Source organism: Octopus bimaculoides, chromosome 22 (assembly GCF_001194135.2).
Source record: "Octopus bimaculoides isolate UCB-OBI-ISO-001 chromosome 22, ASM119413v2, whole genome shotgun sequence".
Lineage (NCBI taxonomy): Eukaryota > Metazoa > Mollusca > Cephalopoda > Octopoda > Octopodidae > Octopus > Octopus bimaculoides.
The window spans coordinates 17740458-17755361 of NC_069002.1; the positions used below are offsets into that span (position 1 = coordinate 17740458).

At 37.4% G+C, this 14904-nt stretch overlaps 1 protein-coding gene across 3 annotated transcripts in view; it reads right to left on the minus strand.

Moving 5' to 3' along the window:
* LOC106874287 (EF-hand calcium-binding domain-containing protein 6) overlaps window positions 1–14904 on the minus strand; it is a 300872-nt gene that overhangs the window by 210172 nt on the left and 75796 nt on the right. The gene's annotated exons all lie outside the window — the stretch shown is intronic.

The window sequence follows — 14904 nt, forward strand, 5'->3', positions numbered from 1 at the left end:
ATATATATATATATAAGAGGGTTGACCACTAAGTGGACATCCATTTTGCTAGAAGAAGACCACTTATGGTCTGACCAGTAAGAAAAGATTGTTCTCAAGAAAATTCAGCAAACACCAGAATGCGCCAGAATGAAGACTTTTGAAATAGAACCCCAAATGTAATTAGTAGAATTATATACATGTTCAATTTCATGTGGACGTCTCGTGTATTGTTCTGCAAATTATATTGCCAAGACGATCATACCGAAGAGTTGCAGACAATTACGTAAGTGATAACAACGAAACCGGTCTGTGATTAATGTTTGTATTTTGTCTCTTTTCTTTTGTCTTGCTCGCTTACGTTCTGGTGTTTGCTGAATTTTCAGACAGGACACTAATATCTTCTTGGAAAATGGCCCTGCTCCATTTGTAGATAAAGTATAAGTAGAAATTATATACAGTGTGCTCAGTAAAAACTATGAACACATAAGAGATGCAATGGAGTCATAGGAAGGTTAACAGAGAAAATAGACTGTTTGTGGTAGATGTGCAAGAGCAATAATCTATTTAATAAAAGCACACAGAAAATAGATATTCTGAAATGTCAAGAAGGCTTTCTAATAGTAGTAGGTAGTTTCTGTTATGTAAGTGACCTAATTAGTACTAGAGGACGATACTCACAAATTATAGTCGCTAGACTGAAAATTGGCTGGAGAAAGTTTAGAGAGTTATTACCTTTGTTGGTAGCAAAAGGCCTATCTCTCAGAAAGAAAAGCAGACTGTACGATGCTTGGACAAAAAAATCAATGCTACATGGTTGTGAAACTTGGGCTGTGAATGCAGAGGACATGAAGACTAGAAAGAAATGGAGCTAGCATACCCTGATGGATGTGCAATGTTAGTGTGCATGTAAGACAATGTACAAATGTGCTGTGAGAAAAACTTGGGCATAAGAGGCATCAGATGTGATGTGCAGAAGAGAAAATTGCACTGGTATGGTCATGTGATGTCATGGGACGGATGAGGACAGCTGTATAAAGAAGTGCTAAACGCTAAACATGGAAGGAACCTGTGGATGAGGAACACCAGACCTTGGAAAACATGGGATAAACTGGTGGAGACTAACCTCAAGATATTCAGCCTCTCAGAGATGATGGGGGTCCGAGATGATTGGCAATGTGCTGTGCTTAGGAAGATCCATCCAGCTCAGCAGAATTAGGATTCTGTCAAGCCTTCCCCAACAACTCATCTTGTAACATTCACTCTTCTTTTAATCTTCTATCGCTTATGCCTCTCTGCTGAACTAATATCTACTGCATCCAACTCATCCCCTATCTCTAGTCATCTGTCACACTATTTTTACTCAGTGCACTTACCTACATGTCCACCTTTCTGCTCTTCTGTCTTATTCTGTCTCATATTCGCCTTGTACCTGAATCTCACATCTCTCTCTCTCTCTCTCTCTCTCTCTCTCTCTCTCTCTCTCTCTCTCTCTCTCCAGACGAGCAAGCTACGTATACTTAGTGAACTCACCAATGATGGAGTCACATAAAAAGTACCCAGTACACACTGTTAAATGGTTGGTTTTAGGAAGAGCATTGAACTGCAGAAACCACGCCAAAGCAGACATAGAATCTGGTGCAGCTTCTTGCTCATCTGTTCTTGTTGAACCATTCAACCCATGCCAGTATGGAAAAGGGGGTGTTATATGATGTTGGTGATGATATATATTATATATATATGTAGTGCTCCAGCATAGCCACAGTCAAAATGACTGAAACAAATAAAAGAGTAAAAGAATAAGTATACATACACACACACATATATACATATGTGATCTGATCAATAAGTATCCAGACTGTTGCCATAGTAATGAAGCTAAAGCATAAAGAGTAAAGAAGCCTGGCACAGATTGACCTTGAACTCTGCTGTGCATGCACACTAAGTTTTAATGTTCTAGCTCACTTCTGCTGTAAACAGTGCTTGGAAGGAAGGTGTGTAGCATGTGATTATCACATTGACCTTGACAGAGAAAGAATCTGCATGAAATTTTGCCAAAAGCTTGAAAATACTGGCTCTGAGGCTTACAGAAAGTTTTCCAAAAATTTTCATCATTCTGACACAATCAAAGAGATCTTGTGCAACTGAAACCTGAATGTCCTTTTGGTCAGCTGAAAGTAGTTCTAGCACAAACTTGGTAGACATGCGTCTCATACCCAAATCTTCAGTGAGAATGGACTGAACTGAACCGTAACTAATCTGCACATCCCATGATAACTCACAGATGGTGGTTTAATGATTTTCTCTCACAGCTGCACATACATCTGCGATGTTTTTCTCAGTTCTGCTGGTTGTGGGTCTCCCAGAACATTCGTCAATATTGACATTTTTTCAGCCATCTCGGAGATGTCTAAACCATTCATATGCTTGTGTGCAGCTCATACACTCCTCTCCATACACTTTCTGTGACTTTGCACAGGCCTCTAGCAGGTATTGCCATGACGACTTTCTGTCAATGTGACAATCACACACTACACACCTTCCTTCCAAGCACTGCTGTAAACAGCAGAAGTGAACCAGAATGTTAAAACTTAGTGTGCATGCACAGCAGAGTTCAAGGTCAGTCTTTGCCAAGCAGCCTCACTCTATGGCAACAGTTCGGATACTTAGTGATCAAACTTTGTGTGTGTGTGTGTGTGTATATATATATATATATATATATATATATATATATATATATATATATATATATATATATATATATATATATATACACACATACATATGTATTATATATATATATATACATTTATGTACATATATATATATATATATATACATATACACACACACATATAAACATGCATGTATACATGCACTCCCCTACACACACACACACATTAACAAATGAAGACACACATAGCATTTATGTGTATTGATTTTTACTATACAAACATACACATACTGTATTTATATATTATGTTTATAGCTAGTTAGGCTCAGAAACCATATAAAATTGCTATGCATAGATAACAGTATACATTAATGCATTTAAGCATACACATACTGGAAATCTACACATGCACTCCAACACAAACATACATGTGCAATCAGAATATTTATGAATGCTTCTAGATGTTTAGGTAGTGAAGCTACACTGAAGCTATACTTGTGTGATGTATGTGAGTATATATGGTGTCTATATATGTGCATATACATGTACATGCATTTGTGAAGTAATGTACATTTAACATATTTAGATTTCGGAGTATAAGCACATAAATTTACATACACATTCCTGCATATACTGACCAACACACTAACATGTACTCACTGAGAAAGACATTGTATTTGCATCATGAATATTTCTAGGTTGGTTAGGTTATATGAGCATGGAGTTGATATATGATGATTTTACTACATTGTAGGTGTGTCTTTGCCTATGTCCGTGTTTCTATCAAAATGTGTATGCTTATCTGTTTACATGTGTGCATGTGTGTGTGTGTGTGTGTGTGTGTGTGTGTGTGTGTGTATGTGTGTATACCTGTGTGTGTGTGTACCTATGTCAAAATATGTACCTGTATATGTTGGTCCATTAGTATATTATATGTGTTTGTCTGTGCCCATACTTCTGTCAAAATGTGTATGTATATCTGTGCAATACTATATAATGTATGTGTTAAAATGTGTATGTATATCTCTCTCCATCAGTGTATTATGTACGTTTCAGAATGTGTAAGTATATATTTGTCCATTATTATATAATATGTGTGAGTGTGTCAAAATACATACATATATTGGTTTGTCCATAAGTATATTCTCTGTGTGTTTGTCTGCATCTGCTCTTCTATTAAAATGTGTAGGTATAACTGTTTGTCCATTAGTATATAATGTGTGAGTGTGTGTGTGTGTGTGTGTGTGTGTGTGTGTGTGTGTGTGTGTATCTATTTATCCATGAATATCTCCCAACTTTCTTGGCCATTCTTCACCAAACCTGACATATCAATTCTACAAACCACAAACATTGCATAAGAGGTTATGTAAAAGGATTACATGATATTCCTTATGAACAGTGAGAAATTTCAATATCTGAAAGAAATGATTGCTTAAGTAGGTTGTTGATACCTGTGACTTGATAAAAGTGAGGTGGCTCTTTTAACCACAAGAGAAATACCATCCTATAAATTTAGATTTTACACTTCAGGGACCATTTTCTCTTTTAAATTCTTAATTCCATCTATTCCATAATATTTTCACAATAAGAAAGACATAAATACAGATGAAAAATTCCCAGAATGTCCAAATCAAGATCACAATATTCTATCAACAGATTCAACTGTATACTGTTGTTTAGAGTCTGGCCAGCTCTGACTGAGCAGAGCTACAATCAAAGGCATTCCTGCAAGATTTTACCAACTTCTCAATATCTAGATCCATTTTTGGCCAGGAAACATAACTCCTCATCAAAAACAGTATAGCATTTTCTTTCATTTGAATTTTTGCCTGTTTCAGTGCAAAGAACCAACTTATCAGAAAAAGATTTCAGGAAAAACTTTTTTAATTCTCTTTTTAAATCCTCTGATGCCTTATCTGTACTGGTGGAAGAACCATTCACATTTTTACAAAAAATATTTTTGGGGAGGTCCCATAAGTTAAATAGTTCCATCCAGTCTGTTCCAAATAAATTTGTCGTATTTTTCAACACAAAATCTTTGGCTTTCAAGGTTTTTCCATGAATTGTAATATCACTTATCATTTCGCCCATAAAATGCAGTTTTTTTTCTGAAACACCTTGCACAATTTTCGAACTTTCCTTTAATCTAGGTTTCCCTATTTTTCTCCATGTATCTGTATTAATTATCATGACATCACTGCCTGTATCCAATTGTAACTTGATATTCACATTATTCATTTTTATGAACACAAATTTTCTTTTCTGAGCCTTGCTTAGAATTTTTGTTAACAATATATTCTTTCTAGATTTTTTTTTTTTTGACCCTTTCTTTTTTATTTCGCTATACAATGTGAGTTTGTATGTCCGATTTTGCCACACTCAAAGCATTTACAATTTTTAAAAGAACATTTACTTCTAAACTGTAAACTTCCACACCTATAGCATGGATTTAGTCTTGACATTTGTTTTTCCTTTTTCTTATCTATTTCAGGTTGACACGCATGTATCTGAGAGCAAATGGCGAGCCTCTACAACTTCAAGTTGCATGTCAAGAGGAAACACCCAATGCATGCCATCTAGTTTGAGGAGAGGATCAAAGCTGGCTCTTCCCATGGAAAACACAGGCAATCTTCTGGTAGCAGTGCCAATAGCCAGTCACTGTACCAGTGGCTTCATAACATATAATGATAATTTCTTTCTAGCTCCCCTGTATTCACGAATCCTATCTTTCGGGACATATCCAGAGAATCGCATGCAGTGAATGAAGTTCTGTACATGTTTCCTTGTTTCACAGGGTTCGCATAGGGTTCATAGGGTGCACATTATTCAGTATCCTAAGTCTGCTATCAGTATGTTGATTTTCATATTGTATGACAAAGCTGAGCTCTTGAGAACAACATATTTAAAAGTTATGGGCTTCCTGTAATAGGAGTAGAGGAGTTGCACTCTGTTGTTTACAGTTTCTAACCAAAGTTCAGTATCAAGGACAGGGAGTTTATTGTTAGGGTGCCTAGTGGGGTAATCTATAGTTACCTTGATACTTTGGTCGATGGAGTTAGCTACGTGCTGGATGCTATCCATTATGCTCCTCTTGGTTTCTACACTACATTTACTAGGGTTTGTCCTAACTAGAATGTTAGGACAAATGTTACATACCTACAGTAAAGCAATACAGTTGCGGATTGTTCAGCTATAATAATAACAGTTTTTATTATAAATGATCTTGACTTCTTTTTACTTTACATAAAATACTCTTTACATTCTGCTGTTGCTTTATTGCCATTTATTTACAAGTATTATAAATTTTACAGGTAAATATTTTTCTGGGAATGAATTAAGATTTATAACATTGCTACTATGCGAAATTATTGCGCTGCTTTACGAGTTTTTGCTTTACAAGCTGTCTCCAGAAACAAATTAACTTGTATATTGAGGCATTATTGCATATAAAAAAAAGTTGACACTCATTTATAAAGATGGTAGATCGTTGTAATCTGAGGAAGATTCTTCATTTACTACTTTTAGCCTGTTGAATGATGTTCACGAAAGCATAATCTTGATTGAGGATATCCAGGAAAAAAATCCAGATGAAATGCAAAACTGAAATCAAAGGCTGTTAGAATGTCTGCAGATAAGAACTACTTTAAGACAGTTGTTACAAAAAGCTGATTCTCAAAAATTATCACCATCATCATCATCATTTAACGTCTGCTTTCCATGCTAGCATGGGTTGGACAGTTTGACTGAAAACTAGTAAGCCAGGAAGCTGCAATTTTCAGTCAAACTGTCCAGCTTGTAAACCCAGAGGAACAAGGAGAGATACTAACGTGATTACAAGGAACTGTAAACCAAATTGAATTTTGGTTGCAATGAAGACGAGAAAAGCTGCATCGTACTGACAAGAAACTGAAACCCAATTTGAAAGATAGTTGAAGCAGTGACGATTCCAGGTACTTAAACCAGAGCAAGTAATTTCAAAAACCAAAACCTTGCAACTGAAATAAGGTACATATACACTAAGTGTACCTACTTTTCAGAAATGCCTCAGAAAAATCAAAGATTTAAATTAAAATCAGATTTTGTCATTTGTATGTATTACATGTGTTGTATTAATGCAGGAAACCCCTCTGGTTAAGAGGTCTTCAGCAACAAGAAATGAGACAAAAAGAAACTTGCTGAGAGAGAGAGAGATTTACATATGCAAGCTCACGCTATATGGGACTGATGCTTTTTCATTCAATTGGAGATATTGATGAAATGAACAAAATTTTGTGAATGTGAGAATGTGATACTAAAATAAAGCAGACAACCTCTAATGGCATGAATCATTCTGGAAACAATAGCTCTTGTAGTTGCTTTAGCTAACATTATAATGACCCTTTCTTTGAGCTAATAGGCAAATCTTATATGATTGACCAACCAACCAACTAAAAATAGCAGCTGAATCTCTTTCAAATTACACCCATCTTAAAAAAACAGTGCACTACATAATATAATCTTGTTTAAATTGTTACTGAAAAACAAAAAGATTATGTATTTATGGCAGAAAAGGTGTTGATTAAAGGCATGATCAATCAAGGTTTACCTAGGGCTAAATAACAACACTAATATCAATAACTCCTGTTTTCTAGGAGAAAAACAGTGCATTTATTTTATGTTTAGATTGACTCTGAAGCCAGGATATTATGGTTAAGTTGTCTGTAATATTAAGAATGGTACACCTGCTACCACAAGATTGCTACTAAAAATATATAAGGCAATTTTGGCAAGGATGATTGCACCATGTTGCACAAACAGTTATCACAAAGGTGAGTGGGATGTCATCTTTGATATCACTCGACCAGCAAAAAATAGTAAAGCAATCTCTCAAGTTACATTCTATCATTATTGCATGATATTTGTAAACAAGTATCACCATCATATAAGTGGTGTTGTTTATTTCCAATCTTCTGAGAAAATATGTCTGGCCATGGGGGAAATATTACCTTGCTTGAAGAGGATTGGCAACAGGAAGGGAATCTAACCATAGAAAACCTGCCTCAATAAATTTTGTCTGAAACATGCAAGCATGGGAAAGTAAAAGGGTAAAGACGCCCTTCAGTCATGAATGACCTTAGGATTGCAACCATGGTCAATGTGAACTGGAGTGAACTGGAGCAACATGAAATAAAGTGTCATGCTTAAGAACACAACACAGCCTAGTTCAGGAATTGAATTCACTACCTCATGATTGTGAGCCCTAACCACTGAGCCAAGCACCTTCGTTGTTTATATATTTACTACATAAAGGGTAAAAACCCCATTTGGTCATGAATGACCATGGGATTGCACCTAGAAAGTTACCCTCCAAGACACAAGTCCAGGCAAGGTTCTTTACCAAGGACCAGCTATCGACCATGCATACCAGCCTCCCCTCTCCATGCCATCAGTGTTATCCAAGGGAAAGGCAAAGGCTGATATAACTTGGTACCAGTAACGTCACAACCCACTTCTAAAGTTGAGTAAACTGGAGCAACATGAAATAAAGTTACTTGCTCAAGAACGCAACATAGTCCAGTCCAGGAATCGAACTCACTACCCCATGTTTGTGAGTCCAATATTCTAACTATTGCAGCAAGCACCTTTATGGAAAAGTAGACATTACAATAATGAGGATGCTGAATCCAAATAAGAATTAGCTGGAGTGAGCTGGATAGTTGGACAGTATCCAACAAACCAGAGGGCTACACCAAGCTCCAAAATCTGTTTTGGCATGGTTTGTACAGCTCAATGCCCTTTCTAACACCAACCATTTTACAAAGTGTACTGGTGCTTTCTCATGGCATCTGCACTCATGAAACTCCTACAACTGAGTGGGGTTGTAATAGAGGGCATGGGTGGATTTATATATATAATAATCATCTGAATAGTTTGTTTACGAAATTCCATGCTTGTCCAAAGACTTGCTTAACCCTTTCGTTACTGTATTTATTTTGAGATGCTCTATGTTTCTTTCAATTACTTTAAATATAACAAAGAATTTAGTAAAATAACTCAGTTATCATGAAGCTAGTGTTAAGAACTTAAATTGTGACTAAGGTTTGGTGGAAGATTTTAATTTAGAACTTATGAAAACAAGACATTTGTACTACAGAGCCAGAGCCGGTTTCAGCCGGGTTGGTAACGAAAGGGTTAAACTGCTATACTGTGGAACTGAGTGCAGAACTACATTAAGTAACATAGTTCAAGGGAGTTCAAAAACAATTAGATGGTCATGGTTGGAACGCCTTTAATCAGAGATTTCAACCCAAGGTTTAAAAGATTGTAATAATTAATGAAAAGCAATTTGATATCACTACTGATTCAACTAATAGGGTGCCACTGTCAAGAATATCAGTTTTTAAATACTAAATTATTGGACAAGAATTTGAACATAAATCCTTTGAAACAGCATTTGTACCACAATGTGGAGGAAACAACAGTAGGTTATTCCACTAAATTTGTAAACCCTTCAAATTCTTCTGATGAGCCAATACCAAATACTAAAACTGAAAATTGGCATTTCTCTTTATTATATAGTTGTGAATTCTTGATGCTCCTAAATTTGTTCTATGTAATTTGTTTAGCTGCAAAGACACCAATGCTATTATGCATAATAGATAATAGATGTTACTGTTCCAACAAGAAAAGTACCAAATAGAATACGTTTCCTTTCCAAATATTCCACTAATGCCAAGTGACTGTCTTATTAAATTTAAGTGATTTAGGTTTCTTATTCAGGCTATGCTTTTGCAATGCTGATCGATAAATCTCAAGGTCAGAGCTTCAAAGTTGCTTTATCTACAGCAACTCTGTTTCTCACAGGGTGAGTTTTTATTATTGGATACCAAATTGTTAGCAAAGCTGAAAACTTTTAAATATTGCCAAAATAAACAAACAAACAAACAAACAAACAAACAAACAAACAAACAAACAAACAAACAGTAACAACAACAACAATAATAATGGGGACTGAAGGATTTTTAATTGCAGCACAAGATCACAGCTTTCCCACCAGAAATTACCAAAAACATGTAATGAAAAGAAATACAAGTAACTGCAGAATATGTGGAGATGGAGAAAAAACAACAACTCATATTGTCTCTGGCTGCACAGTCTTGGCTAAGTAGAAATATATTCACAGACACGACAGAGTTGGGACCTACATACACTGGAAGCTATGCCAACACCGTGGAACGACAACAGAAAAAAGATGGTATAGGCACATGCCAGAAAAGGTCACAGAAAATGAGAAAGCAACCATACTCTGGGATATGCCAATACACACAGATAAAGAAATTAAGGCCAACAGGCTGGATATAATTGTCAGAGATCACCAAGAAAAAAAAATTGCTTTCTAATTGATGTATCAATACCAGCAGATGACAACGTTTCCCTAAAAGAAATGGAGAAACTTTCAAAATACAAAGATCTGGAAATAGAGGTAACTCGAATTGGAGTCTAAAAACAGAAACAATTCCTATCATTGTAGGCACATTAGGTATGATAAAAAAAAATATTCAGACAAATACATAACAGAAACTCCAGGACTGACAAGTAAATATAACACACAGAAAATAGCACTACTGGGCACCACATACATCCTACATAAAACACTTTCAATACAGTAAAAATAAGAGCACCGCAACAAACCACGGCACATACCCAAGGCACACAGATCTGCGCTTGGTAGTGCAGTGAAAGCATGTAATAAAAATAAGACTACTGAATAATAATAATAATAATAATAATAATAATAATAATAATAATAATAATAATAATAATAATAATAATAATAATAATAATAATAATAATGACGATGATGATGATGATAATTTCATTTATTGGCCACCAGGGTAGACATATAGGGGACAATACAGTAGATGAGTACAGTGAGGGTTTTACACAAAACAACAAGTAAACAATTAGAAAACAATAACAATAGACATTAAACAAGAAAAAAAATATAACAATGAAAATTCCACAAAAGTAGGGGATAATTTGAGGGTACTCAGGAAACATACCCCTCTCCTCCTCAAATTCACCAGCCTACAGGTGCATTATTAGAGTAGATCTACTCACACAGGCCATTTTCGCTACATTCACTCACCTTTCAGCAAATGTACTGGTGGGGGGGGGGGGGCATCACTTCTCTCTCCACCCTCATCTTCCTTTACAAGTGAAATTTGAAAAAGTTGATGAGGGATTGGCCAAAGAGAAAAGTGTCTGTCTTCAGTCCTTTCAACCTGGTCCACCATACAATTTCTTTCACTACTGCCACCAAACAGAGGAAAATTACCTGTCCTTCTTGGCAAAGGAAGGTGGCAGATCAATCTTCACTATGGACTTGGCCAATAGCCAGATCCATCCTACAAGCAATAACAGTTATTTGACATAACTCCGCAAGTCAGTAATGCACGGACACTGGACGAGTACATGCAGAATAGTTTTGTCACTCTGAGCGCATCTTGGGCAGGTCCGTCTGACAGCACTTCCATGCCTGTAGAGTTTATCTTGAACCAGAGGTGCCCCTCAAGTAGCATTGCCAAGCGATGGATTTCTGGAAGTTATCCATCATCCCCGGATTAAAAGTCCTCTGGAATAGATTGGTCAGTTTGACTTTATCAATGCCCAGAGCCTCTCTGAGTGCATCATCGCGCTTTCCCACCACTAACCCTCTATAGAACTCAAGAGTAGATGTTCCACTGACCGATTTTCCCACTGGTAGAGGGCAGTGAGTGCCTGGCAACATTCCAGATGCCAGTCACCCTGTCTGGATGTCTTCTTGACCCAGGACTGCAGTTCAGTCAAGGAGACAAGCTGGAGAAAGGCCTGTTTGACAAACAGCGACCACACCTGTTCACCGTTTAGGCAGAATATCTGGAGATGCTGAAGCCTAAGTGCATGTCTATGCATGATTAACCATGGCATGCCCAGCCCTCCATGTAGAGGGTGCTGGCAGCAGATGGACTGCCTCACCAACAGAACCTGTTCCCTCCACAAGAATTTGAGGAGACGCTCCAACTTGGTAAGGCACAAAGGGGGGCAAGGATTGATAGTCAGGCAGTAGTGGATGATGGACATGATGTATGCATTTGCCACCTCTGCATGACCTTTCAGTGACAGCTTCCTCATAGCCCATTTCTGGGGGAGACTGGCTATTCTGCTTGTCACCTCATCCCATTCTTATCCACCTGGAGGTCTGATATGAACCAAACCCCAAGCAACTTTACCGGTCCGTCCGTCCAGCAGCCAACACCACTGTTGGATAGCATGGATTTGACTCTCCAAGTGCTGAGCAGTAAGCCCATCAACTTTTCTGGGTTAAGTTTTGCTCCCGTCAACTTTTCCTATTCCTCCAATGATGTGCCAACCATCTCAGTTTCTGAAGTCTCCAACACCATCATGGTGATGTCATTCGCATAAGCTGACAGCCCTTCTGCATCCCAGTTGGAGCGGGATGCCCTGCAGCAGCTCCAGCGTCCACAGTAAAGGCTCAAGAGTCAATACGTACAGAAGGGAGGAGAGAGGACCAATCAGGAGATCTGAAATGGTTCTGAGAGGTGGCCATTAACTTTGACCACCGAACAGATGTCACAGTGCATTGCAATGATCCTACCTCTGAAGACTGGACTGAAGTCAGCTGCCTTGAGGACAGCCTCCAGGCGCTTCTCTAACCAAATCCTTGATAACAAGCACTAACCTCTTCATTAACACCTTGGCCAAAATCTTAAACTCTGTGTTGAACAGAGTTATGGGCCTGAAGTTATCTAATATGTCCCTCTTGTTTTTGTCTTTCCTTATCAGTGTCACTACACCCCAGCTCACAAAACTGGGAATATTCCTTTCTGCTGCAGGTTGCAGTAGAGCAGTTTGAGGAGATTGGAGAATAAATCTGGCATATTTACATAAAGCTCATACTGCAGACCATACAAACCGGAAGATTTGTGCCTCATGCAACCAACAAGAGCCTCCTGGATTTTGGCTGAAGTTATCTGGTTTTCGCAGCCCTCAGCATCAGCCATCAAGATAGGGGCTGCATTACCATCTCTGACCCACCACTTCCCCCAAACAATTGAGCAAAGTGCTGGTGAAAGGCCTCACACATCTGCCTGGAATCGCTCAGCTTGTGTTTATCAAAGACCAAGTCATAGTTTGTTACCGCGATGTGCCTCCACCACATGGGCTCATCGAACAGCTTTGGTCCTCTTGCTTCTCGGAGCATGTGCCTTAGCTCTGACAATGCAGCCTTCATGTTTTGCATTAAAGAAATGGTCTAATGCCATTCTCGCTGCTAGCACATCAGTTGCAATACCACTACAAATAACCTTGTCTAACTTAGCTTCTAGCTCCTCCTCCTTTCTATTTTCTTCTAACAATATTGATATTACTCTAATCTCTCTCTATTACTCTAATCCCTCCACCAACTATTGTTAACGACTCCTCTTGTCAACTTTTGCTTAACTAAATTGTTGACCCAGTCCCTGTAAGTCTTAAGTGCCGGAAACGACATGTTAGCTTCCGCTAACCAGCTTCCACTAACCAGCTGCTGCTGCCACTGTTGTTGTCTTTCGTGCTGTTGTTGTTGCCACTTCCACTACTACTACTACTACTACTACTACTACTGCTACCACTGCTATTGTTGATGTTTTCAAGCTGTTACTATGAGGTGGACTTTGTACTGTTCCACACTCATTTTTCTCCTCCTCTTTTCCTGTATTATTGCCAGTAACAGAGGGAAGAGGAGGGAAATCTTCAGCAGTCATCAGATCTATGGGAGAGGTAGTTTTTTTTCTTTTTCTCAATTCTTTCAAGACATGTTGCGTCATCTTCTTGAATTGTATTTGGTTAGATTAAATTAAATGCCCACTGAACTTATTTGGTGGGCCGAATATAGCTCCTCAAGGGTCTAAACAAACATAGAAAACCAGTCACAAGTTCCTGGTTTTTCTATTGACAACTTTGAACAAAATAAATAATGAAAAACAGCACCAAACTGGTGTAAATAAATGTTTTCAGTGTCTTGCTGAAAAACTCAACATGCAGCCCAGTCCGGGAATCAAACTCACAACCTCACGATTGTAAGCTAGACACTCAAACCACTGAGCCATGCACCTTCACACCGCAGTGAATAATACTAATAATGATAATGAGAAGAAGAAGAAGAAGAAGAAGAAGAAGAAGAAGAAGAAGAAGAAGAAGAAGAAGAAGAAGAAGAAGAAGAAGAAGAAGAAGAAGAAGAAGAAGAATTAATAACAATAATAATAATAATGGAAGCATCAACAATGAGGTTTGAGAAATTTGGTGAAACTGGGATTGACATGAGAGTAGAACATGTCCAGAAAACTGCTTTATTGGGGACAGCAAGGATTTTGAGATTGGTAATTGGGTGTTAAGTATCGTGGGAAGAGAGACGCAGTAAGACCTTTGACAACAGGCTGGTGGTCACTCTTACAGAATTAACCAGAGAAAGTGAAATCGAGAACTCCAAGAAGTGAAATGAAAGTAGTAGCAGCAGCAGCACCACCACCACCACTAGCAGTAGTAGTAGTAATAATTCTATGCATACAATTTTTGTTTCTCATCAGTGTTGAAAGCTTTGCTGGTTCTCACTTCAGAATAGTGCTGTGTATTTAAATATTCAGATACTGTTTTTCTCTTTTGATTGGCCCGATGATTGTAGTTTGGACTAATGGTATCATATGCATGAATTTAAGGACTAGGCAAAATCGTTTGTTCACTTCTTACTAGTGTTAGACAAATTATTTGCATGTAGAATAACAGTATAAATACATTTTTAATTTGTTTACTTTTTCTCATCAAATTTCAGATGGTAGGTTATATTTCAATTTTGTTTTACTTATATCTCCAACATTGAAAACTTGCTAGCATTTCTGCAGTGTGACCATCCACTTCTCCCACCTATATAAGAAATCTTTATAAAGATTGTGGCAAAATAGTAAGTGATAGTAATGGTGAAATTGGTAGTGACAGTGATAGAAAAAATGGCAGTGTTAGTAAATATAATAAAGATGGTGGTAGTAGTAGTGATGAGGATGGTAATAATTATTATAACTAGAATAATAATAATAATAACATTGTTTATGTATTTGTTTTGCAAGATTCCTGATGTGAAATCATGCAGTGAAACAAATACTGTTATATATGGGAATGGTTATATTTTTTACCAATTAACTATAGTGCATATAGTTAAAACCAAGCAGTGACGGGGG